Here is an 8,812-nt window from a genome sequence, read left to right on the forward strand (position 1 = left end):
GGGGGTGGAGTCAGGTGGCCAGAGATTTAACACACCCTCCAAGGGGTTCCGATCTCACTCCAGCGTGAGCACCTGAGCATTAGGGTGTCAACCTCGTTCCTGTCGTCCCATAGCTTTGGGCATCAGACTAATCAACACAAGAGCCCCCCACCCCACCCCGCCATCCCCGGGGGGGGGGGTGCTGATCAACAGGCGAATCCTGGCCTCCTCTTTTGTAAACCCTGATCCAGTATAGACAGGGCATGGGCTGGGGGTTCCACGTTGTTCATCAATACCCCAGTTTATTGTTTTTATATGTTATTTCCTACACACAGAGGAGGACCGCCCGGCAGATAATCCCATGCTGAGTCACTCAAGCTTCAGCAGCGGGTCCTAAGGTAATTTACAAGGAATTGATTCTTAATTACTCAGAACAGGCTAGCGTGACCTTTCCGGCCCAGTGAAAAGAGGTGTGGGCCCTCCAGCCCAAGGAGCTGAGCCTGAACAGCCTTCACACCACGAAGACCTGAATCACTTCAAATCAATTTGCTTCTTATTAAAATGTACTTCAATAAAAAATCATTTCAACTCTTAAGCCACAAAAGGATACCCAATCATTTAAAGCTTCCTGAGCATTTCAGCTGATTAAAAAGGTTTTAAAGAGCACGGTAAATATTTTACTAGCAGGAGAAGTTATTCCATAAGGAGATTATTTATTAAAAACCAATAACTTATTAGTCGTTTATCTTTATTTTCGTGAACGTGCACACTCGATCCCGGCACAGCTTCTGTTTCCCGAAGCAGGTTAGCCTGTGAGTTGATGATTTTATAATATGTAGATGTGTTGAAATAGCATTTAACTTGAGAAAGTAACAAGATTTTACTCCTAACAAGTGAGAGATCTGTGAAATTACATTTTAAAAGAACTTTTGGAGGGTTTTAAGGATAGTTTCAGGCACTTAAAAAGAAATCACATTTGCCGGTTTGAAAAACAGATCAAATGTCTCATTTATCTTTTGAGTTATGTTTCCTAAAGAAAGTCACTAACGCAGGACTGACTTTTTTTTTTTTCTTATGGGTAGAAAGGAAAGCGTTTTAATACTTGAGCCCAAAATGAAGGCACTGAGTTCAGTATTTATGGTCCAATCTTTTATTTCGATAATAAAAGGAATTAGAATCCCTTCAGTTGCAGTGACTCAAACGGCTTAAACAGTAGGGATATTTAATGACCCCATAAAATGAGAAGGTCAGGAGGCTCTGGGGACGCTTGGCGAGTCAGTTCCGCTCTGTCCTGACTCCAGGCTGACTGCACGGTGCCCCTGCTGGCTCTCCCTCACCCGGACACAAACCCCCAAGCGTCGCCCCAACACCACCGCCCCCAAGCTTTTTCTGTCCGTCCACCTCTGTTAAGTTACATGGGTTAAGTTGTGTGCCCCCAGCAGACACGTCCAAGTCCTAACCCCTGGTAGCCGTGAAAGTGATCTTATGTGGAAAGTCTCTGCAGGTGTCATCAGGTTCGGGCGAGGTCATGCCAGATCTCCACGGGCCCAAATCCAGTGACTGGGGTCCTTTTAAGAAGAGAAGAGACACAGAGACCGACACGGGGTGAGCACCACATGACAACAGAGGCCGATCCTGGAGTGTTAGGTCCCGTGGCCAGGAGCATCAAGGATGGCCAGCAGCCTCTAAAAGCTGGGAGAGAGGCAGGGACCGGAATCCGCCTCCCGCCTCCGCCAACCCCCGCGGGGCTGGTGTTTGAAGCTCGCAGGCTGTGCTCAGCGTTACATCGGTCTTCGAAACTAACACAGTCTCCAACATTTAGAAGAGCTAACTGTGCATTTTTGCAGATTTCCTGGCAGCGGGACGTGGCTGGCTGACGATGCCCTCCTCCAGGAGAAGTCACTGAAAACCTGCCAAGTGGCTCCGGGAAGGATCCCCACTGCCTGGTGAAAGGGAAAGAAGGAAGGGAGTGGGTCCCCCCCTTTCCCCTGCTTGAACTCGGACAGGGCTCAGATCTCGGAGCCTGAGAAGGGCAGCGTGGGGGTGAGAGAGAAGAGTGGGGACCCACAGAGAGAGGAAGAGGCTGGATCCTTGAAACCCTCCCTCAGAGTCGGATGGCACCCACCGAGGGACACACGAGCAACAGAAACCGTGAGTCATCAAGGCTTCTCCGGGTGTGAACCGTCCCAATGACGGGGACAGGAGTGTCACGGCCCATCCGAGGCAGGTAGGCGAGAGGTGGGCTTGGCTCATTCATCCTCTTTCTCCCCCTCCCGCTCCCACCCAAGCCCCTTCCCCCACCCACACCCCCACCCACCCCCGTGCCCATACTGCTCACAGCCAAGGGGACTGGTCACAGGCTCACACCGGCCACTGGTCAGGCCACTTGGGGTGTCACTGACCGGCTAAGGAACAGGAGACGGCCTCATCTTGTCACGGCCAGTGACGGCGTTTCAAGAAGGGATGGGACGGCACCCACCCAAACCGATGGCCCTAGGCCCTTGGCAAAGTCACTGGGTCCCCAGGTGCGGTCCAAAATGGCCACGTGGAAATTGTCAGTGACAGTGCTGGAGCTCCCTCTGCTAGCCAGTCTGTCCAGGCAGTGAAAACTCTATCCCGGAAGACAGCTTGGAGAGCAGCCTGCAGACCCCACCTGGACCCTCTCCTCCCAGAAAGGCCAAGAAGCCCAGGGCTGACGTTTACTCTCTCGGCCCTGTGCGCAGCCCCCGTGGCTGACCCGCCTCCCCTTGGGTACTCTCTGGTCTTAATCAATAATATTAATATTATCAGTCAGGCTCAAGGCCAAGCTGGGGTCCTGCCTCCCTAGGGTTCCTGCAAAAGGAAGGAATTGGATGAGTGAATGCAACCCTGGATGAGCCCAGGGTTCTGGCTGAAGACAGTGTTGGCTGTTTGGGTTCAAGAAACAGAACCACACAAAAAGGACCCCGTGTGTCGGGCCCCAAGGCCAGGGGAGAGTAGCCAGGGGCGTGTGGGATGTCATAGCAGACCTTGTCTCCGGGCTTCCTCCTGACTGCATTCCTGTCGGGGGGGGGGGTGTCATGGCAAAGTACTTCAAACCCGGGACCCTAAAACCACGGAAAAGTGCTCCCTCGCGGTTCTGGAAGCTAAAACTCCAAATCGAGGGGTCTGCAGCACCGTGCCCCCTCGTCCCAAGGCTCCAGAGGAGAATCCTTGCTTGCCTCTGACCGCTTCTGAGGGCTGCAGCAGTGCTGGGGGTCCCCGGGGCTGTGGCTGCTTCTCTCCAGTCTCTGCCCCATCGTCTGGCGGCCTCTCCTTCCTGCGTGTCTGTGTCCACATCAACAGCCTCTTCCTGTAAGGACACCGGCCACTGGACCGGGGCCCACATTGGTCCATTACGATCTCACCTCAGCAATTATATCTGCCAAGACCCTACTTCCCATTAAGGTCACATTCACCTGTCCTGGGGCTTCAGACCTCAATATATATTTAAATGTCTATTTTTTAATTGTTTAAATTTATTTATTTATTTATTTATTTATTTATTTATTTTTGAGAGAGAGAGAGAGAGAGAGAGAGAGAGAGAGACAGAGCATGAGTTGGCGAGGGACAGAGAGACAGGGAGGGACGGGATCCCAAGCAGGCTCTGTGCTGACCCGACCCGGGGCTCGAACTCGTGAACGGTGAGATCGTGACCTGAGCTGAGGTCGGAGGCTCAACCGACTGAGCCGCCCAGGTGCCCCCAGACCTCCACACACCTTCAACCTAGGTTTCCCCACCTCCCATCCCTGGGGCCACCCATCTGGAAGTGTAAAGACAGAGGCTGTCATTCGCCCAGTGTGGCTCCGGGCTCAGTCCTGCCAGCAGGAAGCGTGATGCTGTGGGCTGGGAGCCCCTCGGGGGCCGTCATCCCTACACCCGATGTTTGTCGGAGTCCTGGGAGAGGCTTCCGTCTGTTACCCACAATGCCCACGTCCGGCACAGAAATGCATTTATCTGACACCGACCCCCTGGTTTGCTTCGCGATTTCACAATTTAGCAAAGGGGATCAGAGAGCAGGGCTGCTGGCACCCCACGTCTCAACCCAGCCGTTCCAGGGGCCCGAGGGGCCCGAGCTGCCCTTGCTTTTGGAACAGATCTTCTGCACGGTCCTCCCCCCACCCCCTCTCCTGACACGCCCCCAGTCTCACTTGATGGGTGCTTGGGGTCTGCCGTTGTCTCAGAAGGTCTGAGCACCCCTTTCTCGTCCCGCTCCTCGGGTGATACATGCAGACCACCTCCGGGGGACGAGCTTAGCGTTTTACAGCTGGCTTTTTAACAAAGGAATTGTGACTTATATCAAGGGTTGATTGGGTTGGGAGAAATTAAGATTTTTTTTTTTTCATAAGCAAGTAAATTGGGAATTAAATTAGGTCTAAAATTCATTTAAGGCTTCTGACAACTTGTTTGCAGGAAGTAATGGCCCTGGTGCTGGCGGCTTTAATATCAGAGAGAAGAAGCCTAAGAAAAACTGAGCGGCGCGAAAGAAAGAGGGAAGTAATACATGTGAATGGAGAATTCACGCTCCCCCAAATTTTATTATGAAAATCTTAAACGGCAAAGCTGAAAGAACTTCTCCAGTGAGCCCCTGTCCCAGCACCTAGATTCTACCATTAACACGTGACTTCACGTGCTGGATCATAGTCTGTTCTGTATCTCTCTCTCTCTCTCTCTCTCTCTCTCTCTCTCTCTGTCTCTGAGAATTTTTTTGATTAGATGAGTACCAACTTGCCCTGGGGACTCACTCTTTGCGGGGAAAATGCACAGCAGACTCGCTTTCCAGGGAGTCACTCACTTTCCAAGTTCATCAGCCCACGATCGACTGAAGCCCTTCATATCTGACCCCCTCCCCCCACCTTGTGCTATTGTGATTTGTAAGAAATATATATTTGGCCTTCATTCCTTTTCAGGCACAGAGCTCCTAAAACCCTTGGGATTTCTTTTCTTTTTTTTTTTTTTTTAACGTTTATTTATTATTGAGAGACAGGGGCAGAGAGAGAGGGAGGCACAGAATCCCAAGCAGGCTCCAAGCTCAGAGCTGTCAGCACAGAGCCTGACGCGGGGCTTGAACACACGAACTGTGAGATCACGCCCTGAGCTGAAGTCGGAAGCTTAACCCACAGAGCCCCCCAGGCGCCCCACCCTTGGGATTTCCTAATTGCTCGGAGCTAGAAAGGTGTCTTGTTATCCTTAACAAACCCGTTTCAAACACACCTGAGTTTATATTAATGAGGTGATTTCTAGAAAGCGCCTAAGCCTGCCATCTGGGTGCCAGAGGAAGCCACGGAGAGATTGGAGGGTTGCAATTTTCAGTCCCACCCCTAGCCTTCCGGGGAAAGAAGTCCCTAGGTAACGAAGCCTCCTTAAAACCCAGAAAAGGGCTGGGTTCCGAGAGGTTCCAGAAGAGGGGCAAAGCAGGCGTGGAAGGTCGGCGTCCTTTCCCAGAGCTTGCTGGGTGCGTCTTTTCCACTTGGCTGTTAACAGGTCAGTAACACGTTTCTCTGAGTTCTGTGAGCCGCTCTAGCAAATTCCGCGAATGAGGAGGGGGTCCGGGGAAGCTCCTGTTTGTTGGGAATAGGGCAGAACACAGGAAACAACCTGGAAGGCTGCCTTGAAGACTGAGCCCTCACCTGGGCCGGGGGGGGGGGGGGGGGGGGGGGGTCTGATACTGTCTCCAGGTAGCTACTGTCAGAACCGAGTCGAATTGTGGGACTCCCAGCTGGTGTCAGAGGACTGCCGGGTGTGGAAACACCCCACTGGAATGGGGATTTTACCTTTTACCACCTCCCACCAACACATTTCCCTGTTTGGCGCCCCTGGAATGTGTCCTTAACTCCCCTCTGCCTGGTAACCTCCTATTCCACCGTTAAGACCCGACTCATCTAACTCCCCCCCCCCTTTTTTTTTTTTTTAACATTTGTTCGTTTTTTGAGAGATGGAGCGTGAGAAGGGGTGGGGCAGAGAGAGAAGGAGACACAGAATCCGAAACGGGCTCCAGGCTCCAAGCCGTCAGCACAGAGCCCGACACGGGGCTCGAACTCACAAACCCTAAGATCATGACCTGAGCCAAAGTCGGACGCTTAACTGACTGAGTCACCCAGGTGGCCCTCATCTAACCCTTTAAGACAAAACTAGCCTCGGTTCTTGCAAAGAGAGGGAGCCTCATTCTCTTGTGATCCCCGAAGTATTTCCAACATGGCTTTAACACCACACTGTCCTCAAATTCTTTGTCCTGTGTCTCATTCCCCTGGTCTGAGAGAGAGAGAGAGAGAGAGAGAGAGAGACACACACAGACACACAGACACACACACACACACACACACACACACACACACACACACCCTGGGGGTCCCTTGGGACTTTGATTCATCTTCTCATCCCCTTTGGTGCCTGGCACAGGGCCTGATGTGAGGCAGGTGTGTAAACGGTAGGCAAACGGTGCACAAGAATGCCGGCTGGAACTCCCCAGAACGAAGTAATCGTGGCGAGATTTAAGTTCAAGCTGCCCCGTCACACTCACCGGCACCCTCTTTGCAGACCAGCCTGCAAGGCCAGATACGAGCCCACATCCCGTGGCCCCCATTCCCTCTGTGTGAAGCATCACTACCACAACCAGGAGCAAGGAACAGTGCAACACATGAGCAGGTGTTTTCTAAAGGGCCGATAAAAACAGCTGCTACTCAAAAAAAAAAAAAAAAAAATGTGTTCGGTGACTAAGGTGGGGAAGCATTACACTAAGCAATGTGCACAGATTTCTCACAAGCAGGACTTCTCGGAACTTTTATTTCTGAGACAGACATAGTATGAGCCAGGGAGGATCAGAGAGAGAGAGGGAGACGCAGAATCCGAAGCAGGCTCCGGGCTCTGAGCCGTCAGCACAGAGCCCGACGCGGGGCTCCAACTCCGGAACGGTGAGATTGTGACCGGAGCCGAAGTCACATGCTTCACCGACTGAGCCAGCCAGGCGCCCCCGGGCTTCTCAGAACTTTCAACCTGCTAATATCTAATGTGAATTTACACGCAGTGACCGTCTAGAAGGTGTTTGCAGAACAGAGTCTTTCGTGGAAGAGAGGCCAGCACTGCACGGACGCACCTTGAAAGCCCCAGCTCCCAATTCTGTTTCCTGCCACGGTGCTGTGCCACCCTGACCACTTTGGCGTCCTACGTCCCCGGCTTCAAGTTGAATTTCTTATACTAAATATTGAACTAAACATGGAGTTGGTGGATTTACACTGGGTTTTGCTGTCTTTCGGTCTGGAAGAAGCCCGAACTCCGGGGATGTGGGTGGTACAGATCAGCCGGAGGAGAGGACCTAAGAGAGGAAGGTTCCAGGCACCCATTGAGATGTGTGACTATTTCAAAAGAAAGCTGTCCTCGGAAGAACCTGTGTTGTCATCATCCAAAGCCTTAGAGAGGCCAGCATGGCCGTCAGAGTCCCTGTGGAATTGTCCACCTGTCTCTCCCAATAACACCCGCTCCCCAAAAAATAAGTAAATAAATTATGATGGGGCACCTAGGTGACTCAGTCGGTTAAGCGTCGTAATTTCAGCTCAGGTCATGATCTCACAGTCCACAAGTTCGAGCCCCACATTGGGCTCTGTGTCGGCAGCTGGAGCCTGCTGGGGATTCTCTCTCTCTCTCTTTCTCTCTCTCTCAAAATAAATAAATTTTTTAAACAACTTTTAAATAAATAAAATTTTTTAAAAATGTAATGAATACATGTAAAAATGCTCCCCTACCCTGCAGTTAACGACTGGCTTCACTGGCTTTTTCTGGGCTGCCCTAGAAGCATAATCATTCTGGGCCCAGCATAGGGCCTTACACAAAATAGGGCTCAGCCAACATTTGATGCTTGGCCATGTGTGTATACCGGAGAGCTGTGCTCAGAGGGAAAAATGGACCCCGGTTAGTCCATCTCAAAGGCCTCCTGTTGTTCTGATGGGAGAGAAAGATCCTCCGGATGCTGGCCTCCTGAGACTTGGAAACCGTATCCCCCTAGAGCGCACGATCTCCTCTCACTCCCAGCTGGATGTTCACGTCTGTCCAAGTCCTGCAGGCTGCGTCGGGAACTGAGGGAAGCATGTCAGGATATTTACACTCCTGTCATCAGCATGCTTTTAGCTGCAAGCGACCAATGATGTATTTCCACCCACTGATGCGAGAAGGCTCACCTGTTGACTCTTGTAAGCAAGACTTCTGGGGTGGATTCAGGCATGGCTGAATCCAGGTGCTCAAAGATACTCCTCAGGAGCCCGCAGTCACCGGTCAGCTGTGCCACCCTCTGTGTTGGCCCTTGCCATAGTGGTAAAATGACGAGCCGCAGTTCTGATGGCATCGAAATCCCCTCAAGAAAGAGCTGCCCTGGGTCAGGATTCCCGCAAACATCCCGAGGTGGCATCTCATTAGTCTGGCTTGGGGCAAATGCCCATCTTTGGGCCAATCACAGTCGCTGAGAAAGAAGACGATCCAATTGGCCAGGCCTCGGTCAGTGCCTTCTGCTAAACTCAGAATCGGTACCAGCCAGCTCGTCAAAACCCTTGAGTTGTTACCAATGGGGGAGAAGAGTTGCCAAGACAGAATTGGGTAATATTCCCAGGCAGAGAGTGAACCACATGTTCAATCTGGGGAAGATTCACCTAATTTCTAAGCTTCCCCACTCTCTCCCTCTCCTCCCCACTAAACTAGCCCTTCTCCAGCCAACCCCAGGTAGCTGGTAAACTCCCACCTCCCCCCGCATTGCCTGGTAAACTCTGAGCTGCTACTCTGACCCACCCGGAACCCAACAATGAGTCTCTTCTTGCTCAAAACTCGTTTT

At 51.9% G+C, this 8,812-nt stretch overlaps 2 long non-coding RNA genes across 3 annotated transcripts; both read left to right on the forward strand.

Annotated features, from left to right (window-relative positions):
- The first annotated feature begins 263 nt into the window (after window positions 1-263).
- LOC109494972 lies at window positions 264-4,909 on the forward strand. 2 transcript variants are annotated; one of them, XR_006590635.1, is made up of 3 exons: window positions 264-377; window positions 1,827-2,206; window positions 4,411-4,909. It is a non-coding gene; the product is annotated as an uncharacterized LOC109494972 (long non-coding RNA). The 2 variants fall into 2 exon arrangements; XR_002150154.3 differs by lacking the exon at window positions 264-377 and having other exon boundaries at window positions 1,071-2,206.
- A 131-nt stretch (window positions 4,910-5,040) lies between these two features.
- On the forward strand, window positions 5,041-7,513 carry LOC123382368. The gene is made up of 2 exons (XR_006590640.1): window positions 5,041-5,481; window positions 7,022-7,513. It is a non-coding gene; the product is annotated as an uncharacterized LOC123382368 (long non-coding RNA).
- The last annotated feature ends 1,299 nt before the right edge of the window (window positions 7,514-8,812 follow it).

This window comes from Felis catus, chromosome E2 (assembly GCF_018350175.1).
Source record: "Felis catus isolate Fca126 chromosome E2, F.catus_Fca126_mat1.0, whole genome shotgun sequence".
In the NCBI taxonomy this organism is placed as follows: Eukaryota; Metazoa; Chordata; class Mammalia; order Carnivora; family Felidae; genus Felis; species Felis catus.